Source organism: Pleurodeles waltl, chromosome 1_2 (genome assembly GCF_031143425.1).
Source record: "Pleurodeles waltl isolate 20211129_DDA chromosome 1_2, aPleWal1.hap1.20221129, whole genome shotgun sequence".
Classification (NCBI taxonomy): domain Eukaryota; kingdom Metazoa; phylum Chordata; class Amphibia; order Caudata; family Salamandridae; genus Pleurodeles; species Pleurodeles waltl.
In genome coordinates, this window is record NC_090437.1 from 927,218,919 (window position 1) to 927,246,226 (window position 27,308).

The following is a 27,308-nucleotide window of genomic DNA, read 5'->3' on the forward strand; positions in this document are numbered from 1 at the left end:
AGTGTTCGTTCTTGACACAGTGTTGCTTTTAAGGCTGCATGACCTTGCATCTTCCAGGTGTGGTTGTATGATGGAACAACGCATGCGCCAACCACGCATGCCTGAACAACGCGGTCGGAACAACCACCACATTGTTTCCACGAATGCCTTTACCACTCATGCCTTTACAGCGTTTTTTTTTTTCTTTTTCATTCAGATTCTAGTAAAGGCATGTGTGGAATGGCATGAGTGGTTTTCGCATGCCACCCTCCACCCGATTAACACAACTACCCCGACCCACCCTAAAAATAAAACTACCCCGACCCCTCCACCCGCCCTAAGAATAAAACTACCATGACCCCCCCCACCCTTCCCTAAAAACAACCCCGATACCTCCCACCCACCCTGAGCCCTAAAACCTACCCTAACCGCCCTTAAAAAATCTGGCCCCCACCCCCTAAAAACAACGGACCCCGTCCCTAAAAACAAAACTACTCCATCCCCCACCCACCTCTAAAAACCCAACTCCCCCAACCACAAAATTACCCCGACCCTCCACTCAGTCTCCTAAAAACCCGCCCTAAATACAAAATTACCTCGACTCCATGCCCTAAAAACAAAACCCTCCACCCCGCCCCTTAAAAAATAAAATAAAATAACCCAACCAACCCCACCCCTAAAACTTACCCCGGTCCTCTCCCAGCCACACTTACCTGACTGCGTCCTACACCGATTTCCCCCCCACCCTGGCCCCTTAAAGCAAAATTACCCCTCTCCTAAAAACCAGACCTGCCCTAAATACAAAATTACCCTACCCCTTAAAACCCACCCCCACCCACTCTAAATACAAAACTACCCCGACCCCCCCACCTGCCCCTAAAAAAAAAACTACCCAAACCCCCCAAAAACAAAGCTACCCTACCCCGACCGCGTCCTCTCCCGCTGCTGACTCCCTTTTTCTCTGCCTCAATCACGCATGTGCATTGTTCAGCAAATACAGGGTGAAAGCAGAGAAAAAGGGAGTCGTTGTTCAGATAAGCGTGGTGACGGCATTGTGGTAAATGCGTCTCGTTGCATTTACTGCGTTGTAAGTGATGTTCCCCCAGGTGTTTGTGGGGGAAAAGGAGGCAAGGGGGAGGTTTTCTGCTGTCGCTGTCTAGGGTAATGGTAATCTGCAGCTACCAGTTGAGCTACTTTCTCCAGCTCATACAACATTATTTACAGTAAATCCTAGTGGTCCCTTACGGTGCTTGATCCAGAATGATTGTATGAGAATTAAAACCCACCTTTAAATTTAGGATAGACGTTTGTGCCATATCTAACATGATTTGTGACGCCTCACTGATTTGCAGTATCCTTTGGGTTTATGCATTTCCTGCAAACACTATTTGTAGCTATGTGGATGAAGATCCCAGTCTTGAAGTTCTTCTGTTGTAGTCCGATGAAATGTAGAGTTTGTGGAGGTGCTGAGGTTTACTTGTTCTGTTCTTTTTGGGTAGGCTGTGATAATTTAGGTGTTTTTAAAAAATAATAATTGGTATTTCACTATAATATGGCTGAAGAAATATGTTAGATGATAGTGTTCTTTGTGGAAAAAATGTTTTTAATCACAATACTAATAGTTTAATGTTGTAAAGTTCCAGTTATGCGGAGTCCATGTAACTGGATTATAATTATTTTGTTTGTTTCATAGCATAAGTATATTGTCTATGCAATTATTGGGGTTGAGATGTAGCCATTAAAGGTTATTTGGCAAACAAATGAATTAAGTGATCTGATGTTCATGATCCTTAAAATGATTTGGCACTGCACTTTTCATTGTATTCAGTTATCCTTCCAAAGTAAGGACTCTGCTACAGATGGATAATAAGCTGCTTTCAAGACAGTGATCATTTTACAACATGTACCAGTTTATGGAATAGTGAGGATTTTTTTAAAGTGAAATTTTGTTAATTTTATTTGAAAGGGAACTTTCATTAAAATGCCTAAAGTGTGTTTGTCAGTGATGAACTGCCTACACCAAGCAAATGACAGTTGTATTGTAAACAGTAGCTCAGTTTTTTTAGTGTAGGTGCTTAGACCGTAAAAACTATTAAAATGGGATCTGCATCGTGTGCTTAGTAATGTCTGAAGACAAAGTGAAGTGCTTCGGATTTTGTCAGTGGTTTGCTAGGTAAAGCTAACGGGTTGTCGGAATCCCCATTCAGCACGATGCTCTTCTAAGAGTAACCCTCGTGCCAGCCGTTGTCGTGTATTCCAGGCCTTGACCCATAGATCAGATACCTAGTTCTCACGGCTGCCTCGTCGCTGTGCCGAGAGGAAGTAAAGCTGCTGCCCAGGAACATTAGTTATCCGACAAGATGTCCTCTCTCGGATTCGGTTCTCAGTGTTCCAGAGTTTTGGGATCTAGACGAGCACAACAGGTGGCTGGTTTGCCGAGAATTTTAGCCTGAGCTGTGCCATCCGCACTTGCAGAAGTTGTGGGTGAGCGGGGTCTCTTCAGGATGCGTTTCGGAAGGGACCACGTTCAGACATTAAAATTACCCTAAAAATATAACCACATTGGAGTTTCCAGGCCTGCACTAACACCTCTTCAGAGTAACTAATCACTTCCTGAAGTTACTTTTGTGTTCTTTTAACTGGTGTTCTTCGATTCCTCTGACCGTGAGCCTTTATCGTTTTATACATACAGCAGAGGCTATTTGCTAGATGCGAGGGGGTAGTTTGCTTCAAAATGCAACTGCACAGAAAAGGGCATACAAGTATTACAAGGTGAAATTAAATGTGTATGTCTGACAGGTTGAAAAAACTCATGAAAAACGCAAGTTTTGTCCCAGAGATCCTTATCTGCTTGAAGGGGAAAATCATGTGCCCTTTTACAGTTTATAGAGCCATTTTAAAGGGAAAGACTTTTGATTTTTATTAAGATTCTTTTTTTGTATAATTGATTTTCTAACTTTTACAAAATAACTTTGAATATGTTAATGTTTATTGAAACGTGAAGAGCTGGCATCTACAGACGCATATGAGGCAGCGTACCCTTTGAGGAACCACCCCCTATAGATATTACTGAGTTAAAGATGTTGTGCAGCAAACTATTATAGAAGATCTTTCCTTTCTGCTAATTTCCTGAAATGTGTTACACAAAGCGAATGGTCGTCGGAGAAATAGACTTAAAATAATGAAACCGATGCAGCACCCCTTTCACGATTGTTCCCATTTTCCTCAAAATCTCCCAAACACTGTAAATACAAGTAGTTAACAATAAAATAATTCACTCTGCCTTATTTTCTATAATTAATCCAGTCCATTATCTACTCCCCCTAAGCCAGAGTTTCTTAACGTGGGGCCCACGGCTGTATAGAAAATTTAATATTAGCAGATTAGGAACTAAATATATATATAAAAAGCAACAATGGAGGATTGGTGGCCCCAAGTGAACCACTGGCAAAGTCCGACAAAAAGAGAGCATACATTATTAGCAAAAAAGACAAAATGCTATGCTAGGGCCCAGCCATCACTTTATCTTTTAGAAATGAAAGTACATTTTAGGACGCGCCTACTTTCCAATTAAAGTTTTGGTTTTTGCTTGTGTTTTTGTTTACGAACTAAATAAAAAAATATTTCAGAATTCGTGTGTTTGATGTACATTTGTTTCTGTATTTTTGGGCATTTTCCAGATTCGAATCCTAGAAATTGCTTAGGTGGGGATCCCGGTCTTCTAGTAGTGATTCAGTGAAGTCTAAGGAAATCATAATGTTAAGAACCTCTGCTCTAAGCTAGGTCCTTGTTGCATTTTGCAAAAAAAAAGTCACTGTTCTCGCACCTTCTTATCCGCCGTAGCAGTTGAAGAACGGTAGCTAGGACGCTATCACCTGCTGAGTTCCTTTGGATTTTTCTACAACTGTGTCCTGTGGCCAGTTTGGTGTCTGTAAATGTTTGGATTGTTTCATTTTCGACAGTCTTTCAGGGGTAAAGTTGATGCAGTGCAAGCAGCGAAACTGAATGAGGCAGAGGAGATAGCCACAGCGCGCAGGGCCTCTCTGGTCTCCCTACACTCATCAAGTGTACCAAGGTCAATTTCCCAACTAGCTCGCAAATGAGTTAACAGTTCTGGGAAATTTACTATCAGAGTAATAAGTCCACAGGATCCTACCTTTTCCCAGCACTTCAAATAGTAGTTAAAACTCTCAAAGGTTAAATTCCTGGGGTGTACCAATTGGAATCACATAGGTTAAAGCTAATGGTAGTAATTGGAAGAACTGGAAATTAAACATACTACTTAGAGTACCAGAGGGCTTAATACAGTCTCCTTCCCACATGTCCTTAAGGCGGGAAATACCAATGAGGTCCCATTTTTTAAATGCCAGGGAATTTGCTTGGCAATAGGAAGTTGGTCACCCTGCCATAAGGGAGTTTCTAGTTTGATTCGTTTATGCCAGGCTGTGTGAGTTAGTGCTTGCCCCACACTGCAAAGACCAATGCAGTGGCTTCAGGAAGAAGATTAGGAATATTAGATTGAAACAAGAAGTACAGTGCAGTGGTTCCCAACCTTTTGACTTCCGTGGAACCCCATTTTATCATTACTGGAACCCGGAGAGCCCCACTGAATCATTATTAGAATCAGGAGCCCCCCACTCCATTGTCCCCCCTCCCCTCTGAGTCATTACTGAAATTGGGGACTTAATCTGTTAATATTATTTAATTTTCTGTGCAGTCTCGGACCCCTGAGGAGGCTTTGCGGACCCTCCTGGGGTCCCCGACCACACGTTGGGAACCACTGGTATAGTGGATTAGCATCCTGGAAGTATTGCAGTTCCAGTCTATACATCGGGTCATCCCTGCCTCCAAATGTCCAGTACTTAATGATAAGATGGAAGGCTGAGTAATGTAGCTGGATATCTGCTATGCCTCACCCTCTGTCAAACTTGGCTTGCATGCCTTTGGCCCAGGATACTCTAGGCTGCTTACAAGCCAAATGTATCTTCTTACAGTACACTTAAAATGATAACCAAAAAAAGGATTTTGGGATAGCATAAGGGAAATTTGGGATTGCATATAGAAATGTAAAAAGAAGTATCATCTTGCTTAGAGCTACCTTGCCTGTTATGGATAACGGTAGAGCAGTCTTTTACTGAATACTACAGTCAAGTTTCATCAGCAAGTCAGGGATATTTTGCTTCCATCCCTGATGGGGATCCCCAATACTTAAATGTTTATGCAAATTATGGGGTGAGGCAGGCAAATTATTGTGCCACCATCTGGAGGGAGCATCAGAGACTTACAGTTAGGCAGGCTGCGTCAGCACATAGGTGCAAAATTTGCATTATACGGGCACTGGAAAATTATGGGTTCCCCCAAGACTGTAAAACTATCTGTGTATAAGGATAAGCAATCTTCTGGCTAATCTAGCCACTGAAAGCCTTCCAATAGTGCATCTTTCCCGATTCACTCCACTAGAGATTCGACTGCCAGGCCAAATGAAAGTGCAAATCTCTGAATTGGGATGTGGAGAGTTCAAACTAGTGAATATAGAGAGCTGGTGTAGGGCCACCCATAAGGCTTTAGGGACTATGTAGCTTTAGATCTTCACAGTTGGGAGTTTCTAGCATGATTTGTTTATACCAAACTGAGTGAGTTAGTGCTTTGCGCCCCGCCGCATAGAGCAATGCAGTGCCATAACCTGAAGTACCTGTTCACATTTGTGTTGTAGTAAGTGCCATAGCCCTGTCCTTCATTACTGCTTTGAAAGTTTCCCATATATTAGATGAAAAACCTAAGCTCGTATTGATCTGAAAGCATTCCTCAATGTCAAACCAGTGAGATGCCACTAAATCTACATTCGTGAGTCACCAAGGACTAAACATTCAGTTCTCTTTGGTCCTAGGTCCTCCACTATGGAGTGTCATTAAGATAGAGGAGTGATCTGAAATACTTCTTGGTAAAATGGTAGGTTAACAACTTCGTCAGTGTCCAAGGCAAATAGAAATATATGATCTAATCTGGGGAAAAAATATTTTGCGAGGAGTCGAACATGTATAGTAATTTGTCAGCGTGCCTAGCCCTCTAGGTGTCACAAAGGCCAAGAAGTCTACCAGGTCCTGTAGACTAGAGGATGAGATGTAGGTGCAGAATATCTAGCTCCTTATCCATGACTGGATTAAAGTCAGTACCAATCATCAGTTTATATGGGGGAAGATTTAAAAATGTAGTTGGGGATTGTATTGTCGTGTCCAAAAGAGCAAAAGGACCTTAGACACTCAAGAACGCAATCTGTTGACCATATATCCATTACCTTCAGATATCTGCCTGTGGGATCCACATAGAACTCAAAAACTACCACAGGGAATGGCCTATGCAGCAAGATAGCCACTCCCCTTGAACCAGAAGTAAAGCCTGCATGATAGGTATTGTCAAATTTATAACAGCCCAAACGTTTACAGTTAGTATATAGTAAATGAGTCTCCGGAAGGAGATGAGAGCATGATTTTGCAAATTGGCACACGGTTCCTATTATCTTATGAGTCCATTACTATTCCACAGCATAACTTTATATGTATTGGTATTCAGTGTCAGGTCTTTCCTAGCCATCAAGTTGTACCTGTAACCTCACCCCACACTTCCACCCAGAAGCTTATGTTGTCCAGTCTTATAAAACGTAAAGAAAAAATACGTTGCATACGGAAAAGGGACAAAAAAAACATTAGAAAAGGTCTGCTCTCAGTGACTTAAGAAAGAAACTGGGTCAGGATAGCAATGAGGTGGGGCCATAGAGTCTTGGCCCGTCACACTATAAGCAGAATTGTGTTATAGTAATATGTGAACATGTCACCTCTTGTCCAAGAGTGTACACTACTGAAAGCAACAGAAGAGACTCATGAAAATAACATGTTAATTTGCATATGGTGTCACTGTGAAGCCCCCACCCTCCAAATTCCAAGGTATAGGATGACTCATCCTCCCCTCCTGCCAGGATGCACTGGAGATCTGCAGTTTGTAAGTTCAACTGAGTTTGGCTGTCACACATCCTCTGCTGTGTGGGTGTTGGATCCTGATTTGGTGTCCCCTCTGCCACTGTGATTTGCTCCTTGGACCACATGTCCCCATTTCTATGGCGGTCTCCTTTTTACCTCCCAACTGCTGCAATTGTACCGGAGAATGAGGGTTGCTTAACATTGTGGTATCTCTGGAAAAAACCATGGTGGAGCTAGCACCAAAGGATGGAACTCTTTTTGCTTTAGCTGTCTGTAGATTGACATCTCTGTCTCTGTAGTTCAGGAGTCGTAAAATGAAAGGTCAAGATGGAGCCCCAGGCAGGGGCTTTGACACGACTAAACAATGCATTCTCTCTATAAAGAAACACTGGGAGAGAGGTCTTCTTACAGTATCCAGGACAGGAGCCATGTTGTCATCAATTGAGTCTGGTTAGCCCTTCTGTGCCTGCTGGTAAACCAACTACAGACATTGTTACGCTGGAAGCGACCCTCTGTGTCATCAGCATGATCTTCCAAAATCCTGGTGGTTTTGAGGAGGTGAAACTTGTTACTGGAGTGTCTTCATAGATTTTCTGCTTCCGAGAGTCTCCCCTCCGTCCATCTCTGTTAGTCTGGTTGCAGCTGTACAGAGGTCTTTTCTAAGAACGCAGAGATCCGTTCTAACCTCACTGATTCTGGCCTCTAGGAGAGGAGCTGATGTCTCCAGTTGCTTGTATGATAGTCAAAGTTGAGTCTGCTGGTGGGTCTGCCTACCCCGAGAGAGCCAACGAGGCACCAACCGGGGCAGAAGGTCTTGCAAATTTGTCCAGTGTAGCTAGCTCACATGATGAGCACATTATGAGCCTGCTTTATCCTTCATCATAACCTCACTGAGAGAGGGACCCCCAGCCATGGTCTCTCAGAAATGCCAAAGTAGAAAATGAAACCGCAGCCCTTCTCAATTAGCAGCAGCCTGTGTTAAGTGGGAACGTATAGAAAATCAGTAGAGCCTGCCCAAACTGTCAGCTGCCAGAGGGGCACAAGCAGCTCCATGATGGCTCCCACATGCAAGTAGCATCTCAAATGAGGGTCAGAATCCTCTGACCTTATGGGCGATCTGATGCTATAGAAGTTCCCATCCAATATGAAGGTCCACTGTCTGTACCACTCGTCAAACACCAGTGGGGGTAGTCCAGCTGGATGGTCATCCAGGGGGAAAGAGTGGGTTTTTCCACAAGGATAAAAGGTGAGTCTTGCATGGCACAGTACCTCCACACCCGTGTAGCCTTGGCTTCCCCAATCAATGCAGCGCTTTAAATAGCAGTGCACAGTGGTGGTTCCACACTGCCCGCAGTTCCCATCGGTCTTTCTCCCACATGCTGCCAATACTTTGTCAGGTCCAGGGGCCCATTTGATGCAGCTTGAGCTGCATCTCCTCAGACAAGTGCTCCCCAAGGCTAGAGTTGCGGGGTTACCCCGTAGTTTCACCCAAGGTTGCTGGGCTACAGCGCAGTCCAGGAAGTGATTGATTGTGTGCGGCACATGAAGTGTCCGCGCCTCAGCAGCCTGTTCCACAGTGTGTTGATCCAGGCGTGCTCCAATGCAGGCCAACACCTGTGGGGTCCTTAGTTCGCCTCCAGTCTCCAAAACCTGTCTTTTATGGTTAGGTTACAGGTTGGTCATCAGATGGCACATTTAAGGGTGGATTACGTAGCGGGTTATGACTGGATGTGAAAATACTCAGGGCATCTGGCGGTAGTCTAGAAAAATTCGACTGCCAGCTTCATTGGCTAAGCCACAATACTCGTCTTTCTAACTTAAAATTCATACATTGAAAATAACAGGCACTTCCACACCAGCCTTTATGAAGGAGGCAAACAAACCAGAACAGTTAGAACGGTATCTTAACAACGTGAGCCTTCCATTGTACACAAAATTCAGAGCTACTCTTTGTAATTTCATTTGTTTCACTGAGATATTGCAAACACTTAACTCTCCCGTTCTTGAAACCTCTGGACCAAACTACCCCTTCCCGAAAACCTATTCCACAGAATGCGCTTCAGATAATTAAAAAAGATACTTACGGTCTCTTTCTCAAGAATTCATTAAGTAGGGTGCTTCTCAACCTTTCCAGCTGTAGATCAGTGCCCTTCCCAAACTTTCAGCTAAATCTATGTTAGAATAAAAGCATGTTATTTTATATAAACTAAAATTTAATGTAATTACATTTCCTCACTTTGATCAATTGAATGAATTGCTGCGGGAGAGAATACTAATTGCATATTGCACATTTTATATACAGCTAAACCTTTTCCTGACCCCCCCCCCCCCCCGCGCCGTGATTACTCTAAAAAGTCATTTGACAATGTTTGATGTTATTTCTCAATGCACGTGTGAAACCACTTCCTAACATTAATTTCAGTTGTAATGGCTTTATGGTTCCCAGTAGCTGTGGTTAGAGATATTGGTTTCTCTTGTGTCACTTTAATTCTCTTTAGTGAACCCAACAAAGCTGCTCTTGTTTCCTCCCTTTCTGCTATTTTTGGGATCCTTCTGAATGCGTAAAGAGAAAATGATGCATTTAGTAAGTGTCTGCCTACACAGGAAATGGTGAGCACGGTCCGGTCTATACTTTCTCCTAGCTCCGATTACATTAAAGTGTTATGGTTAACCACTTAATACTAATTATATAAATTATATGGTCGTGGTCACCAAATTTAAGTGGCAAATCAACCCCTTAAAATAATTGCTGTTATCATTTGGTACTTATTTTGAAGCAAACCATTGAACCTACCCCAGAGATAATCAAAGGGAAAATGAATGACTGGGAAAACTGGTATATACGAAATGCATAACATTGTTGTCATAGTGAAAGTCACCGAATATTCTGTGTTAACAAAAAGACACTAACCTCACGTTTTCTGTTTTCGAAGCTATTGGCCGGAATCGTAAGACATTTTCTATATATCACAGAAAACCACATTTAGCCTTCTACAACCAGATTCATGTTTTTCAGGACTCTGAAGGTGGCACATGTCCAGCTTAGCTAGGCAGAATTCAGGATAAACATAACATACCTTGAGTTCAGTGATTGTCAAAATTCCATAGCACAGATACATGTCAAAAATATACAAAGTAGTTAGGAGGTGTATCCATTGTGTTAAATCATGCAGCTTGTCTGCGTTATGAAATAAAGAAATGCACAGCCTGTACCATATATTTTTTTAAATGTAGAACTCTGAAAAAAGAGGTTAGAAAGTAATTCTGTGACGCAAACACAAAACTTCTAAAGTTGATTGAAAGGTGCCTCTGTATTCATTTGGAAGATGTTAACTAATACTATGTTTGAGATCCGGAGGCAATGATGGAGGTGTGAAATAAGAGAAGAGGAACCTAAAGAGTGAGAAAACGAGTTCTTTGGTTGAGCAACTTTGAGGTTTATGTAGCAATTTTAGTATAGTCTATTTGAATATGAACAATGTAAGCCGTTGTTACTGTTAAACAGTTATTAATACATTTTTCAGTGTGAGTGCATTAGTGCATACTTGAAAGGCAGAAGAAAGTCCTTTGTGAGTAAACAAAGTAGTAGCACATAAACAAGCCAGTATAGTTGGAATTACTTTGGTTTTGGGACTTCTTCCTATTCTCTGATTCCTCCCTAATGTCCATTGTTTAATAAGTGGTTTGTCCTCAATTAATTCAAGGTGAGGCTGGTTAGATGAAATGCATGTCAGTTCCAACTACTTATTGCAGAGGCATTCCTCTAATTTGCAGGGCATGGTGCTGCAATGTCCTTCCAACTTATTACCTTTTAGTTGGCCAAGGCCAACACAATGTTCAAAAGTTTTGTTTTGCTATATTACAGAACTTTGGATTGGTAGAATACAATACTCACTAAAGTCTCCTCAGCTGTGGAAGGTTTTCATGAAAAGATATTGTTGATTGCGTTAATATTCCTACTGAATGTAGGTAGTGAGCATGAATTGATCATTTTTTTAACACAAACTTAATTACATTTTAATAATAAGGTACAAATTCACTTGATCGCTTAGGCAAAGTAAGACCCCGTACAGATACTTTCAAAATATAAAATAAAAATCTGTTGTAGGAGTGTCACACACAAAAGAGTACAGAGCATTACAATTCCATCCCTTTTAGATAAACCAAAGGATATGCATCTTAGATATCTGTCCCATTGAAACTAATTAATACCACCCCGTTCCGCCCATCCTGCAACTAGACATAGCCACCAAACGGTTGATCTGTGTATGTAGGGCAATGGGTATTGATAGCTATGTAAGGTTTTAAGTAAGTTGGACATTAAACTTGTACTGTCTCTGATTTTATTGTATAATACTCTGCTGAGCTGCATCATATATAGAATGTGAATTGAGGCTGCAGAAGAAACGATTCAAGATTGGGGGGGGATGGGGTCAGCAGTCTGGTGCCGCATCAAGAGTCATCGCCCAGAATATCTGTAATCACTTCTCTTCCTCGGCCGCCTCGCCTGCATATTGAGTGCTTCTAGCAATGCATCCCACTCCATCACTATGGGTCTTTTACGTAAAACTCTATATTCCTTCCTGTGCAAGCCTCTGCTCTCGGCCAAACCCTGGTGCGCCACATCCTTGCACCAGGTAACAGGGGGCACTGCTGGGGATTTCCATTGTTAAAAGTCGCTCCGCCAGAAGTAAAGTCCAGTCTGTGAAATATGTCAATACTCTAGAGCTCTCAGGTCGGGGATATCATCCCAAGACACTCTGTTCCAATGTTTGCCAGTGATCTAGTCCAGTCAAATCTTTCTAATGCCATTCTAATGCCTGACCAATAAGCAGATAGAGGGCGGCAAACCCATAGCATGTGTATAAGTCTGCATCTAGGGTGCGGCATTGAGGGCAAGCTGAGGAGACTGCCAGGAACATTACGTGGGGTCTGTGTGGTGTGTGTTAGGCTATATGTAATATTGAAAACTGAATATACTTAGTGTGATGTGTGTGAGATCTTTTTGGGGTACCCGAGAAGAAAGGCCACTTCCATGACATTTTGTTCCTAGGCATGGTCCTCTTCCCTTTTGGTCTTCAGAGGAGCCAGGGAGACCAATGAGCATGACTTGATCATGTGTTCAGTTGAGGTATGTTGACATCTCCAGGCTTCGTTAGCAGCCTGCTTTATGGAGTTCTTTAGGATACTTAAAATTATAATGTGCTAAAAATAGGCAGTGGGTCAGGAAAACCGATTTAGAAAATCAAATGATTCATCTCCACATTAAGAACAGTTTCATTGTTGGAAGTGGGATTTCTGAAGTTGTCTCAGTTTGTTTGCCCTTATTCCACCATCAGTTTTGAACTGTGTAGTTTCCTCAACGGAAGACTCCGGCTTGGTTATTTTACTAACAAATAGCCAGCTGGTGCAGACAATGTGGTGTAATCATTTACTTATCAGGCCAGATTGCCATTGCCCAAACCACCACACTCTCTCTGAACTTTCGGGGTCACATGCAATATCCATCAGATATATATAATTAACATTCTTGAATCACCCTGCACAGACTGGAGGATCTGATGATAACCATTTACTACATATTTCCATTTTGCCAACAGTACCATGTAAAAAGGAGTTTCATATGAGTCTTGTTAAAAGCTCCATTTAATCTCTGGCTTCTCCCAAATAATACTAAAGGCCAGTTTACCTCAATCTGGCACCTGATGACTTCCACTAAAATCCTACTTACATTCTCTCAGAAAGGCAGTAGGACCAATCGATAAACATATGATTGTCATCAGCCTTAACAAATTGACACTTTAGGCATGTCGGTGCCGCCTGTGCAAACCTAGCTAGCCTCTGTGGCACCCAGTAAAGCCTTTGGAGCGTAAACAAATGATTACTCTTTAATGCCACAGGTTTTTATGTAGAATAAAGAGTATTCAAAGATACTTGCCACATTTCTTTTATCTCCAACAGGCCATCTTTCCATACTGTATATAGTTCTGAGTGATGACTGTCCTTGACTTGAAAGCTCTTGCCACTTCTTTCTTCAGTTTAGCACTGTCTTTGATGAGACCCTCGCAGACTCTACTGTCATCTATGGAACATTTTTGTGAGGGCTGCCATGATCGTACCTGGAGGTACTTAAACCTTGACAGTTCTCCACTCTTAAATACTGAGATTGTCTCCCACTGTATCATGCCTGTTCCGCTCTTTAACTCCCCTCCTGAGCCCCCCCGTTTTTAAAGCCTGTCTGTCTTAATGATCTACTAAGTGAATCTTTTAAGGATTCGGGAGTTCCAGGAGAATCCTAAATCAGACCCAGTATCAATAGTAAGGAATGTTTAGTACCTTCCTTAAGTATACCCATGTTTTAGAACTGCTACTAATGTCTTTATTTCTTACCTTCAAGAAATACTTTGGATTGCCAAAGGTATAAAGAAAGTGGCTTTGATCTAGATTAGACGTTGCCTATAGAAGAATTATCTGCCTACTTATTTATTCTTCAGTCATTTTGGAAATAAGGGCTTTAGTCTGTGGACTAGTTAAGGCTCGAAGTGCTTAATCTTGCAAACATACTTTAACTTCATTTACATCTGGATTGATGTCTTCCGTATACAATGATCCTAAATAATTCAACATCTCCCATTCTCTCTCTCTTGGGGAGGTCAACACTTATCCCTGATTCAAATTTAAATAATGTATCTATCTGTCTTCCAGGCTAACAGAGGTAAACTGTTCTTACTGTATTGAACAGGCTATATTGCACTGGCTCTCCATCTATCCCATACTTTGTTTGCCAACCATCCCTCAAACTGTCCTTGCATCTTCTCCAATTCTGATTGCAAAGTTGCTTATGTACATGGGTCGGCTGGTAAATAGATCTGAAGTTCTCTTTCCTTAGTCTGAATGTTGCCCATAAGGGCCTTTTCCTGTCTTTGAACCTCTAGCCTTGCTCTTTGTAAAACTGTGCATACTGTTCCCTTAAGATGGGCCTTTTATGCATCCCAAACGATAGGCTGACTTGCTGAACCCCTATCATAACCAAAAAAAAAAGTCTGTAGTCCTGTCTGACAATTAGGCTCTATTAAATGCCCATCTCACCCGACCCATCCTAACTGGGAATTCCTAACATAAAACCACGGTCAAATGATCAGACAGCAGGGCTGGAAGGTGGAACACTGACAGTACCCTCTCATACTTGTCTTCATCAAGGAAAAAATAATTCTGAAGTGGTGTCCATATTTCTTACTGTAGAAAGTGAAGCCTTTCTGAGTGCCAAACTTCCTACGCCAAATATCTATCAGGCTAAAATCTCATCATTTAGTTTTCACCCTGTCTTTGGGAAATGTATATGTTTATTGTTAGTTGTCCTATTTTTGCCTTTATCTAATACTATATTAAAATCTCCTCCCACTTCTATAGGTGTAGAGGCATTTAGTAGGTGGTATTCGAAGATATTCAAGTAGGTTGGATCATCCCAGTTGGGGCCATAGCTGACTGCACGTGACCAGGATATACCACCGACCCGTAACATTGCTAAAAGCCATTTTACGCTATTGTCATTTGTGTAGTTTATTAAACTAGTTCCTGAGTGTTGTTTAAAACGATAGCCACCCCTTTCATGCTGTCCTGCTGCTCTGAGCATACAATGTCTTGCACCCAAGAACATTTACTAATAAAGCCTGTTGTACAGTCCAGTCTCTATAGTTGAGTCTCCTACAGTATTACAATCCATTATTTCTTAGGTGTTCACAGGTTACGTTCTGTTCTGTTCTTTCCTAGATCTTAATCCATTCACATTCCAGGTAATTACGATCTTGACGCTCATGCCTGGCCTCTTACTCCCTAAATTTCTTCCTTGGTAATGTTGGCTTCTCATCCATCTTGGCTGTTATCAATTGACTTACTATTTCTTATGTGTCTTGAAGATGTTTTAAATATGTTCTCCCTGTATCCCCGCCTTGCCCCAGAGGAACACTTCCTTCCTTCCCTGGTGCCATTTCTGCCATTCGAGAGCCTCAATTAGAGGATGATCAGACAATTCTTAAGTACAACTTGTCTGTTCATAAATACTTGCATGCCTTTTCGTTCACCCTTCTAGTAATTTCTACCTTTTTTAAGAGCTTGCTTCCATTTTCTTGATTAACTCTTACACTTCGAAAACTTCTTGCAAACTGAACATTTCATTCTCCACATTATTCTTAGTGTGGCTGTAAATGTCATCTGATCCCTAGCTTCCAATTTCTGCAGCTCTTCCACTCTGTTGCCTAACTCTCATTGGCCTGGGCTGTGGCTTTTTCTGTATCCGACCCTATCTGATAGTTGACATTTTCATACACTAAGCTTTATCTTCTAACACACGGGTTAAAATAGCTAAAGGGATCCCTATGAACTCTTTGGATTTCAAGGTCAAGATTGCTAGGCCTATCCCTCAGAGGTCATGTCTTTAGAAGTTTATTTACCAACCCCTGTAAGTCACTGGCTTCAATTCCTTCTAGAATATAAAAAACATTAGATTGTTCTGCCTCAAATGATTTTTGAATCTTTCAGGTGTCTGTTTTGTTGTTTTAAGTTCCCTATTTCCAAGTTATTTAACTGTATACCAAGATTAGCCCTTTCTATATTGTATTACAGTACCTGTGTTAGCTCGGCAAATAAGTTCAGGCAGCACGTGCCATGTATTTATTTCTGGTTAGTTTTAGACGTTTCAAACCTTCTCATGATTTGAGCTTTCAGGCCAAGAAGGATGCCTCCAGATAAGTGTGTGGGTTATCAACTTTATCAGATTGTTCACTGTGTATAGACAATTTAAATACGACTCCTTTCTTCGCATCTGTACTGCCCAATGTATATTTTTTTGCTTTTCCAAAAGCGCCCTCTTCTGTCTGTGGTAATACCACAAACCTGTTTACTGTAGGTATAGGGTGAAGTCGAGCCTGCGGCGCCGTCTGAGCTAAATCTCCAGCCGTGTAACCCCTCTGATTGTGTACCAGTGTGGGCATCCTATCCTTGGTGGGCATTGCAGACTGCTCATCTTTGTTCCGCTCCATTATTTTTAGAAAGGAGTTAGGCGAGAGTCGTCGTTTCTTGGTTACCACAACAGCTTTTTTTCTTCTGTTTGACATAATACAAGCCCTGCTTGGATTAAGTATTTGCATTTTATTGGGGTGATATTCTTTATTTTGCACCTTTATTAATTTTGCTAATGGTGCTTTTCCCCTTATCCTCCTTTTTCTTCCAACCTGTAGACTTTAAAGAATGTCAGGAACTGTAGCATAAATAGCAGGCTTTGTTTTTAAATTATCAGAGGAGATTGTCAAGGTAGTAGATGTGTTAGTGGAACTGGGGGCCCCTCTGCTCCCCTCCTTAATCTCCCTGCTGCCCGCCTCACCCCCAACCATCTTCATTGTTACTAACCAATTGCTTCTGATTAACCCCTCTGTTTACCTTTTGACCAATATTATTAGTATTAATATTAGGAGCATCATTATATACCTACGAGGTCTGCAAGACCAAGTGCTCCACTTGTTCTTCTGTCATCCGTGGTTTCCAGCACATCTCCACTGTCCCCAGTCTTTGTACACTTCCTATGGTACCTGCTTGCCAACTCCTTTCTTGCAGTCCAGTGTGTCCAGCCTTCAGTCTTCCAGCTGTAGCAAAACCTTAAAAACGGAGTCACCCTTAAAAATAACAAGGGACAGGAGTAGCATACAGTAAAACACATAATCAAGATTCCCTCTCTGTGACTTTCAATATTTCTAGCCACTGCCTCTACCTGTAACCCAAGGATTCACACAGATGCTTACCTCATCTTTGTCCTTAAACAATTACAACTATCTATATTTACTTAAAAGAAACATTTATTTAAACACATGATTATTTCCCTACTTTGTTATAAAAACACATGTCTATATTTGTGGAAATGATACATATTAATAAAAATGTTACCACAGATCTACACAACCTTTCTTTTTTCTTAACAATTCTTTCATAAAACTGTTTTTGGATCCGTTTTTACGTCCTTAAGTTCTCAAATTACATTCATAGATCACACAAATGTTCATCACAATATTGTTCTAAAAAGATCTCCAATCACCAAAATAACTAATAAAGTGTAAAAATAAGAAAAGTTAAAATATCTGTCGACGCAGGGTTTCGGTGCACTCCAAGTTTAACTCCACCTTCATCAAGACATACCAGAAGACAAAGTTTGAATTTCTAAGAGACATAGAAACATTTATTGATCACCCATTTTGTCATTACCATGAAACTTATACTTCACATTTTTATCACATTTCAGTTATTTTCATGGTTACATACATCATCATCCTGTGTTACAGGGAAAGGGAAGTGGGCCTTGTAATGAACCTTTTATTCAGTTGAGGTTACTCATGGTATGTTTTGTTATCCATTTCTTTTCAGAAATGCACTTTTCATACCTAGAAAAGGGACATCATGTTACGATCGTACGGAGATTCCCTTCTGTTGCTCTATTGATATTTGAGAAAGTTCTTAGGCCACAGATAGGTGCCGGATCTGTGATAAAGAAAAGTTACTTACATTGTGTAACACATTACCTGGTAGAAACTCTCCAGGCATCAGACTGGATCCAGAATTTTTTTCTCAAACAATACCCCCTGTGTGTGCCTTAAGGTGACTCAGTTCTGTACCACGTGGCATTTGCCAATGTCGTTGGTGCCAGATGTGATATCGCAGTCATCTATGTAGGTGCCACCTAGGTGCGCAGACGTCACTCACTTTGATCGTGACTTTTCACGCCAGGAGAGCAGAGCCATGACAAGAGCTGGCGAATGTGCGTGTCCAAACTAGGGCCCTGAAAGGCATCACCCTGACCCTACAAGTAGTCCACAGAGCTGGGAGGCATGGGTGGATGTAAGGAATCTGCAGCCTTTACCAGATAATTTGTTACTGACGGTAAGTAATTTGTTCATCTGATAAACTTTTAGCTACAGATTCCTTACCTATGAATAGATACCCAAGCCATATCCTCCTGGTGGTAGTCTGCGGACAAGTTTTTTAGACTAGAAAGGCCCTGCAGGACCGAACGAGTTAAATGCCCGTCCCAGTGGACCTAACTGTTCAGGCAGTAGTGTTTGGCAAATGTGTGCAGGGATGCCCACATTGCTGCCTGACAGATGTCTAGGACTGGGACTTCACAAGCTAACGCTGTGGTTACAACTTTTCCTCTGGTGGAATGTGCTCGTAAGCCCTCCGGAGGCTGCTTTTTAGCCAGAGCTTAGCAGATCTTTATACAGGGAATGACCCTGCGCAAAATGGTTTTTCTGTACTGCCTGACCTTTCTTTGCTCCCACATATCCCACAGAGTTGGTCGTCCACCGGAACTCTTTGATGTGGTCAAGGTAGAACGACTAAGCTTTTTTTGGGTCCAGTGAGTGGAGTCGCTTCCCTTCCTTAGAGGGATGCGGGGGAGCAACGAAGGTGAGCATGGTGACAGTCTGTCTCAAATATAATGGGGGTCACCATCTTTGGTAGGAAAGTGGCACTGTGGCAAAGCACCACTTTGTCAGGAAATACTGTGTGATATGGAGGCTTGGATGACAAGGCCCACAGCTCACGCACCTTCCAGGCATATGTTATGGGTACGAGAAAGGTTGTTTTGATGGTAAGCAGCCGGAGCAGACATGATATAGTGAGAACAAGGTTCAGGTCCCACTGAGTCATAATAAAAGGCAAAGGTGTGAACATATGTACAAGCCCTTTTAGAAACATATTTACAATAGGGGACTTAAACAGTGAGGTTTGGTCAGGCAGACGCAGATAAAGCAGACAGGTATCCCTTAAGAGTGCCAGGAGCAGAGCACTGCTGGACAAGTGGCAGAATGAAAAAAAGAACATCTGAGAGAGAAGCAGATAGAGAATTCAGTGAATTCTCTGTACAATATTCTACAAATCTTTACAATAACAGGTGTATACCGTTTTTGTGGAGGAATTCCTGGCTACTAAAATAACATTATAGGCTTCGGGAGGAAGGTTGAAGGCTGTCAACTGTCACCGCTCAATTTCCACATATGAATGCGCAGAGTTGACAGGCTTGGGTGGAGAACCCTCCCCTGCTGCTGCAATAGAAGACCCTCCCGAAGGAGCAGCCTGATTGGACGATTGATGCTCATCTTCAAAAGCTTGGGATACAAGACTTTCCTTGCCCAGTCCGGAGCCCCAAGGATTACTTTGGCCTTGTCATTCTTGACCTTCTTGTGAACTCTGGACAGGAGTGGTATGGGCAGCAGGCTTGAGCTCCACTCGCGACAGTGTCGCACGACGATTGCCGCCTTGGAAACTCCAGTGTGCAGTACTCCTGACATTGTGTGTTCTTTTCAGGGGGGAACAGATCTAACCAAAGCTCTCCCTACTGCTGAAAGAGTGCTTGTACCACCTCAGAGTGGAGACACCACTCGTGATCCGCGAGGTATCGATGGCTGAGTTTGTCTGCCCTGGCATTCAGAAAACCTGCCAGGTGTTGAACCAGCAGGGTTATGCCCTCTGTTCCAGCCACGTCTAAAGATTCAGGGACTCTTGACAAAGTGTCCACTACCCCCACCCCACCCTGCTTCATGCAGTACTACATAGCAGTGTTGTTGTTCGTAAGCACCTGCACTAACTTCCCCTTGACAGAAGGAAGAAATGCCTTTGATGCTAGACTGATCACTTGGTGCACCCACAGGTTGATGTGGAGCTCGGATTCTGCCAGAGACCAAATTCCTCGGAGTTCCACCTCTCCCAGATGGTGGCCGCATCCCAGAAGACGCATCTGTCACTACTATGAGTTCTGATTGGGAAAGGGAGAGGAGTATGCCTCTGACCTAATAGCGGTTGGTAATCCACCACTGCACCTCTTTTGCAGTTCCCTCTGAGATCTGGACCATGTCAGAGAGATTTGCCTGATGCGCTGTCCACTGGAACTTCAGGTCTCACTGAAGAGCCTGCATATGCCATCTGGCATGATTTACCAGCAGGATGCAGGATTGAATGCATATGCCACCTGGCATGTTGGTTAAGCATGCCAGGTGGCATATGAGGGCTCTAGAGGGGATCTAAAGTCCCAGTGGGCACCGCATCAGGGGATCTCTCTGAGTGTCCAGATTTTGGAGAAGACTGCAAAGTACTTGCAGTGGTGGGTGCTGGATCGCAATTGGGTCAGCAGCACACCCCTCTTCCTTTCCCACCCAGAGCTCACAGTGGTGACTGATGCATTGCTTCTGGGTTGGGAAGCCTTCTGGGACAAGCGGAGATCAGAGGCATCTGGTCTCTGGCACAGTAGCATCTCTACATCAGTCTCCTGGAGATGCGTGCTATTCACATTCCGTTGAAATGGTTCCTGCTTTTCATTGAAGGGAGACTGACACAGGGCTCATAAACACAACCACTGTCATGTGGTACTGAAAAAAGCAGATCCCGTGTAGAATTGAGGTGATAAGAGTCTGGAAGTGGCTTGAACACAAGGGAACTTTTCTGGTGGCACACCACCTGGAGGGATCTTTGATTGTCGAGGTGGACTAACTCAGCTTTTGACGCGCAGAGGATCACATGTGGAGCTACAGTGTGGCACAGTTTCTCTTCGCAAATGGAATCCTTCGCTCGATTGCTTCAGCACCACCACGAACACACGTCGGCATTCTTGTACATTGGAGTTCCCAAAATAGCTCTCTTAGACGCCTTGCCCACACCTTTCATCATGCCTCAGTAGGATGTGAACTTAGTCTTTACATTTCCTATGTGTAGTCCCTTTTCTGGTTCCTCACTCTGAAGACAGGTTTCCTCATTGCCATAACATAGGCACTGCGGGTGAGGGAGCTGGCAGCTCTTCGTCAACTCACCATACACAAAATTCTTTCCAGATGAGCTGGTGTTGAGGACCCAATCTTTTTTCGTCTCTAAAGTGGTTACTCCTTTTCATACTGGGCAAAATATCACTCTCCCACCTTTCTTCGCTCACCTTCTCCCATCTGAGGATGGAGAGAGAATACATTGAATGGATCCCGAAAGATATCTCAACTTCTATACTGATCGTCCTAGATAACATTGTGTGGACGATCAGATTTCCCTTTAAGTAAATATGCGAATTTCAGACAAATTAAGCAAAATTACACGAAATGTGAATCTGGCATTTTGTACTTACTTAAACATGAAAAGCGTCCTCACGTCCAAGATTAGGACAAGTATGCACTTTGCCCTGAAAACACTACTCAACAACAAAGTTAGTGTTAGGAACAAGAGCCACTCATGTTCTGTCGGTATGCAGTGTGGCAGTGCAAGTGTGATAGGATGTGTTACACAATTACTGATCTGAGGTTGTGTGGAAATTATAATGTTATCTCTTGGACACAGCTCTTACAACCTAAGAGTGAGATAAGAAATACACACAAAGAGTTGTACAATCTTTTTTTTTTTTTTTTTTTAACTTTCTCTTGCTGAGGTGCAAAAAATTTTCTTCCATATGTCAGCAGGTAGTGCCTACATGTTTGGAGGTTGAGATGGTGAAGAATAAATACTAGAGCTTTCCAGATGTTTATGCTTTGCTACCAGTGTAGCAACGCATGCTGAGCCAAGCACTCCAATAGAAAATAGACCCCAATCGCTACGGTAAGTCGACAAGCGCTGTTTGTTGCAGGTCCACAGCAGGCACTGGCGTCCGTACAGCCTCACGTCCAGATCGCTAGTGCTAACCGTGGGTTCTAGAACCTCTGCCAAGGTTCTACATGACCTTACAGAGCAGTTGGCAGTTTAAAAGTAAACATCGTACTTCTATTGGAACGTATAAAAATGGAAACAATAACTAATTAACATAAAGAAAACTCTTGATGCTATAGCATAAAAACATAGGAACAAATACCTACTACATCACCTCCCTCCTTTAAACAAACAAAGGAGGAAGATAATTAACTGAAGACAAAATCATCAAACTTGGTAGGTAGCTTGACCAGCCTATGACTACGTGTGAGTGTATGTTCCATATCCAAGGAAGTGGGTCCATGGCTGCACGTGTGCATAGATTTTGAATCCAATAATGTAGTGTCAACTCCATTCTCTATGGTCCCACCATTCTCTGCTTGTACTGCTGAAGAATCCTCAAGAAACATGCTACTAGAACTGGAACTGTCTTCTCTTCCTAAGTATGTACGTCTAAAAACATCTGCTTGCAAATTAGAAATGGGAAAAAGACTATTCTTGTTCCACCACCCTTTTCCTTCCAAGAGAACAGAAGTTTTGGACACCCAAATCACTTTTGCGGGGAGAGAAAATCTAGATTCTCCTTTAGACTCCTTGTACGGTTTCTTAATCAAAACCCAATCTTGTACACTAAATGCAACATCATGTACACCTTTTTTTGCATCATAATCATATTTCTGAGATGCCTGTTTTTCGTAAACTGTGTTTTAACTTATTTAGATCCACATTTATACCATTGTTACCTAATGAAGTCATCCAGGACGGAATTAATTTGGATCTGGATTCTCTACCTCTGAGCAGAACAAAAGGAGAAACCCCAGTGGTGGAGTGTGGGGTATTTATATATGCCCAAACTTTCTTTCTCAGGAAATCAGTTACTTTATGATTGGTCGCTAAAGCTGTTTGAATACCCTCCTTTAGGATACGGTTTGCCCTTTCAACTAAACCGTTTGAAGCAGGACTATACAAAGCTACACGTGAATGTTTGACATTAAACTCATTCATGAAGGTTTCAACTTTGGTAGAGGTAAAATGTGCACCATTATCGGTGACTATAACTGATGGTGGACCTTCTAAAAGAAAAAGGTGAGATCAAAATGAAACAGATTCAGCACCAGCATTTTCAACAAAAGAGTAGTATATCCACTTTGAGAAATAATCTATAGTGACATTTAGGTACTTCATATTTCTAGGTAACAAGTGGAAGGGTCCTGAAAAAATCAACAGCAACGTTTTCCCAAGCTTTGTCTGGAAACGGAACTGTACACAGAGGTTTTGTCAGGCACTTCCAATGCTTATCAGACACAATACAAGAGGAACACTTATCAACAAAATCTGATACTTGTCAAGACTAGGCCACCAATATTTCTCTTTCAGTCTTTTGCAAGTGGCTGAGATTCCAAGGTGACCCTCATGCGCAGCCCCGATTAACATGGGTCCGAGATCACTAGGAGGAATACAAACAGGACCCCTCATGCAAACACCGTTTTCACAGGACAACTCAGCGGCTAACTGGCAATAAGTGCTGAGTTCACATTTATATATTTTTTTTTATTGGGCCACCCATGTTTAACATGATACAGCACTTCTGACAACAAGATATCTTTAGACATGGCAGACTCCCAGTCTTGTTCAGAAAATAACCCTTACGATGCGGAAACCGCATCTAATACCCCAACTACACACGCTTTTCCCAAGCCATTACCACTCATTAGGAACACGAGAGGCTTGTGATCAGTAAAAGGAACACAACAAGTACCCGCACAAATCCTCGGAGAGAAACAATGGCTGTAAGCACCCTAGCAACAGCAAGACACGTGTAGGCGGCTGTGAGCTGGGTATCCAAGCAACTGCAGCGCGTGTCAGCGCAGAGACGTGCACAGGCACTGCCGCCTCCAACGGTCAATCCAGTTCGAGACGTCGCAGAGTAGAGGTTCCCCCGTAAAACAAAATTAACAGAACAGTACCTTCGAAGTTGACGCAAACTAGGAACAATGGCAGCCGACAATCTTCCAGAGGTGCTGGTCGGTGAACCTGCAACTATATCCTCGGCGAGAGGGAGATGCCCCACTTCTGGTACCAAAAATGTAGCAACGCACGGTGAGCCAAGCACTCCAATAGAAAATAGGCCAAGCGCTACGGTAAGTCTTCAAGCGACAAGTGCCGTTTTTTTTTATAAAGATTTTTTATTGATTTTGCAAGAAAATAAAAACAATGATACCTACATCAAACACGATGCCAACGGGCATCCAACAATGGTCGAACCCATTATCCCAGGCAACACATTATATTGGGGATTGCATGCTGTTTAGGAACCTAGTGCGGCCTCCCATTTCCCCTGTATCTTATTGTACTTATTCGGACATCCTCTAGCCTCATATACAAGTTTTTCGCTCTGTGTGCACCAATCCACTCCCCGTATCCATTTAGCCAGTGTTGGGGCACTCTTGGCCTTCCAGTCCGCCACTATATCCCTCTTGGCCACTAGGCACGCCACCCGAAGGAAAATTCGATCTGGTCTCCTTAGCTCGGTGTCGCCCATGATCCCAAGGAGGAGGGGCAGAGGTTCCCTCTCTATATCCTCCTGCAAGACCCCAGAGACCTCCTGTAAGACAGCCTCCCAATAGGTCACCATGGCTGGGCAGGTCCATACCATGTGGAAGAAGTCAGCTGCAGGGTTCCTGCAACGGGGGCACTCCGCTGTGGGGCGGAGGCCCGCTCTCTGTAGTTTGGCGGGCGTGAGGTAAGCTGTGTGGAGATAGTAAGTTTGTATCAGTCGAAGGCGGGTAGCCATCGCTAGGGTGCGTGGGGCCATTAGTGCTTCACCCCAGTCCATCTCTTCCATGGGGCCCACCCACCCCTCCCATCTCTGGCGGAGCCCCTCCAGGGGACCTGTGGGACCTGTGGGGCCGGTGATTAGGGTGCGATATATCTGAAAAACACCTCCCCTGCCCAGGCCCCCAACAGTGCCTTGGCCTCCATGGGACTATATTTGGGTATGACATCTCCCACCCGGACATGTACTAGTAAGGCATGGCGGAGCTGGAGGTATCTGTGGAACTGTCTTATTTAATGAAATGTTTTTCCGGAGATCCTCAAAGGACCGCATGTGCGACCCTCTCCAGACATCGCCCAGTGTAGAAATACCTATGTTATCCCAGTTCTGAAAACCCTCCAGGCCCGCCACCTCCGCCAAGTGCCTCCCATGCCACAGCGGGGTCTGCTGGGTAAGACATCCCCACCACCCCGTCGACCTTTGAGCCGTCCGCCATCCCTGCAAAACCACCTTGGTCACATCTGGGACATCCCGGGAGATCGAGCCCCCATAGAGGGTGTCAAAAATCTGTGGGTAGCCCATCGTCTGAAGTTCCAATCGGTATGCCGGGTCTGTCCATCCACCCCCCATCCAGTCATTAATCACAAGCAAATGTGTCGCGAGGTGGTAGTAATGGATACTGGACATGCCCAAACCCCCGTCATATACATCTCTCTGGCAAGTTTTGAGCGCCAGTCGTGGACGGGCTCCGCTCCATATAAATTGGCGTGCCAATGAGTCCATCTCTCCAAACCATTTCTTGGGGATGGGAAGGGGAAAGTTCTGCAGTAGATAGAGGAGCCTAGGGAGGATCATCATCTTGTAGAGCGCTATTCTACCAAGCAGGTTAAGGGGGAGAGTCCTCCAGCGTAGGAGATCACTTCTGATTCTTCTAGTTAACGGTGTAATATTAAGTTCCCATGTCAATTCGGGGAGAAGTGAGACATATACTCCCAAGTATTTAAAGCTGTTTCTTCGTACTGGGATGCTCCGCTGCCAGTCCACACAATCTCTGGAGCGGTGCAGGGGGACCAACAGGGACTTGGCGGGATTCAAAGTCAGTCCCGAGGCCTCTGCGAAGAGGCCCAAGATTTCTAACACGCGGGGGCCACTTTTAGCCGGGTTGGAAATATATAAAAGGACATCGTCTGCGTACAGCGCCACACGGTCCTCTGAACAGGTAGGCCAGGACCAACCCTCGATCAGTGGGTCCCCTCGCAGCAGTATCGCCAAGGGCTCTATTAATGCGAAGAGCAGGGGGGATAGCGGGCATCCCTGCCGAGTTCCACGGCCAATAGGGAACGGGTCGGAGACCACTCTGTTCACCCGGACTCGAGCTGTCGGCTTGGAGTATAGGAGTCTCACTAGGCCTCGGAATTTAGGGCCGAGCCCGTTTTTCTGCAGAACCAGCTCTCAAGGTAGGACCAATCCACTGTGTCAAAGGCTTTTTCAAAATCGAGTAGGAGTAATGCCAAGGGTGTATGCGACAGAGTCTTGTGGTGTGCCAGGGCCAGGTGTAACCGCCTAATGCAGTGCCTGGTACTACGAGTGGGCATGAAGCCACATTGGTCAGGGTGCACTAGTGTGGGCATTACCTCTTTCAACCTAGAGGCAAGGATTGAGGAAAGCACTTTGATCTCAATATTTAGAAGTGAGATGGGCCGGTATGCCGAACAATGCCGCAACGGGTGTTGGGTTTTGGGGATCACTACAATTGTAGCTTGATCGATCTCAGTGGGGAAGCGGCCCAGTCTCTCGGCCTCTTCGTACATGCTGAGCAAGTGGGGACCCAGAATATCACTGCATTTGCTGTATAACTCTGCTGGTAATCCGTCGGGGCCTGGGGTCTTGCCTGGTGCCAGGTTGGAAATGGCACTAGTGATTTCTGTGAGGCTAATGATTTCGTCTAGCCTGTCCCTTGTCTCTGGGGAGACCCTGGGAAGAGTGATTTCATTTAGAGGGGAGTCTCTCTCTCAATAGCGGGACGGGGGTGCATTGCATAGAGGCAGGCGTAGCAGGAGGCAAAGCTTTGTGCGATTTCAGTAGGTGTTTTGGAGAGGGAGCCCGAGGCCTCTAAAATCTCAGGTATAACCCTATTGACCAGTGGGCGGGAGGCCAGCCAATGCAGAAGTTTCCCATTTTTGTCCCCCCAACCATATATTCGGGCTACTGAGGCTCTCCAAATGTGCTTTGCCGAGTCCAGCATTATGTGTTTAATTTCTTCTCTAACCATAGTCAGCTGCCTCATGGTAGCGGCAGACGATAGTCATTTGTTGGCGTTCCAGTCTCAAGGCCTTGGGAGTTCCGGTCTCGCTCGCGGGAACGGAGAAGGTGCTTGGCATGTCCCCTGAGGGTAGCCTTACAGGCGGCCCATATTGTTCCTGGGGACCGGACCGACCCCAGATTCAATTCAAAACATTGAGTGAGATGATTCCTGACCTCTTGGGTATAGTCCTTGTCCTGTAAATACCATGCATTCAGGCGCCACACCGGGCGTTTAGAGGGATCTGTTCTGCCCAGACGGACTCGCACTGGTTGAGGGCCGAAGCCCTGGCGGATCTACTGGCAGTAGTCCCGCCAGATACGTCCAGGTTGGGGGTCGAGAACCGCGTTGAAGTCTCCTCCCAGCAGGATGGCCCCCTGGGACAGTCCCACTGCCACTCGGCGGAGCGAGAGCAAGAAGGCATCCAGTCTCGCCGGGGGGGGCGTACGCACATATAAGATTTATCGGTGACCCATGAAGAGTCCCCGTGACCACTACAAATGTGCCCTGTGGATCGGATTGCGTAGCTGTAATCACCATAGGTAGGGAGCGGTGGAGTAAAATGGCCACCCCCCCAGAG

The 27,308-nt window shown here is 44.0% G+C and overlaps 1 protein-coding gene across 4 annotated transcripts in view; it reads left to right on the plus strand.

The window, feature by feature from the left end:
- The window catches only part of MTUS1 (microtubule associated scaffold protein 1), an 810,444-nt gene that overhangs the window by 223,463 nt on the left and 559,673 nt on the right, over positions 1-27,308 (plus strand). The window lies entirely within an intron of this gene.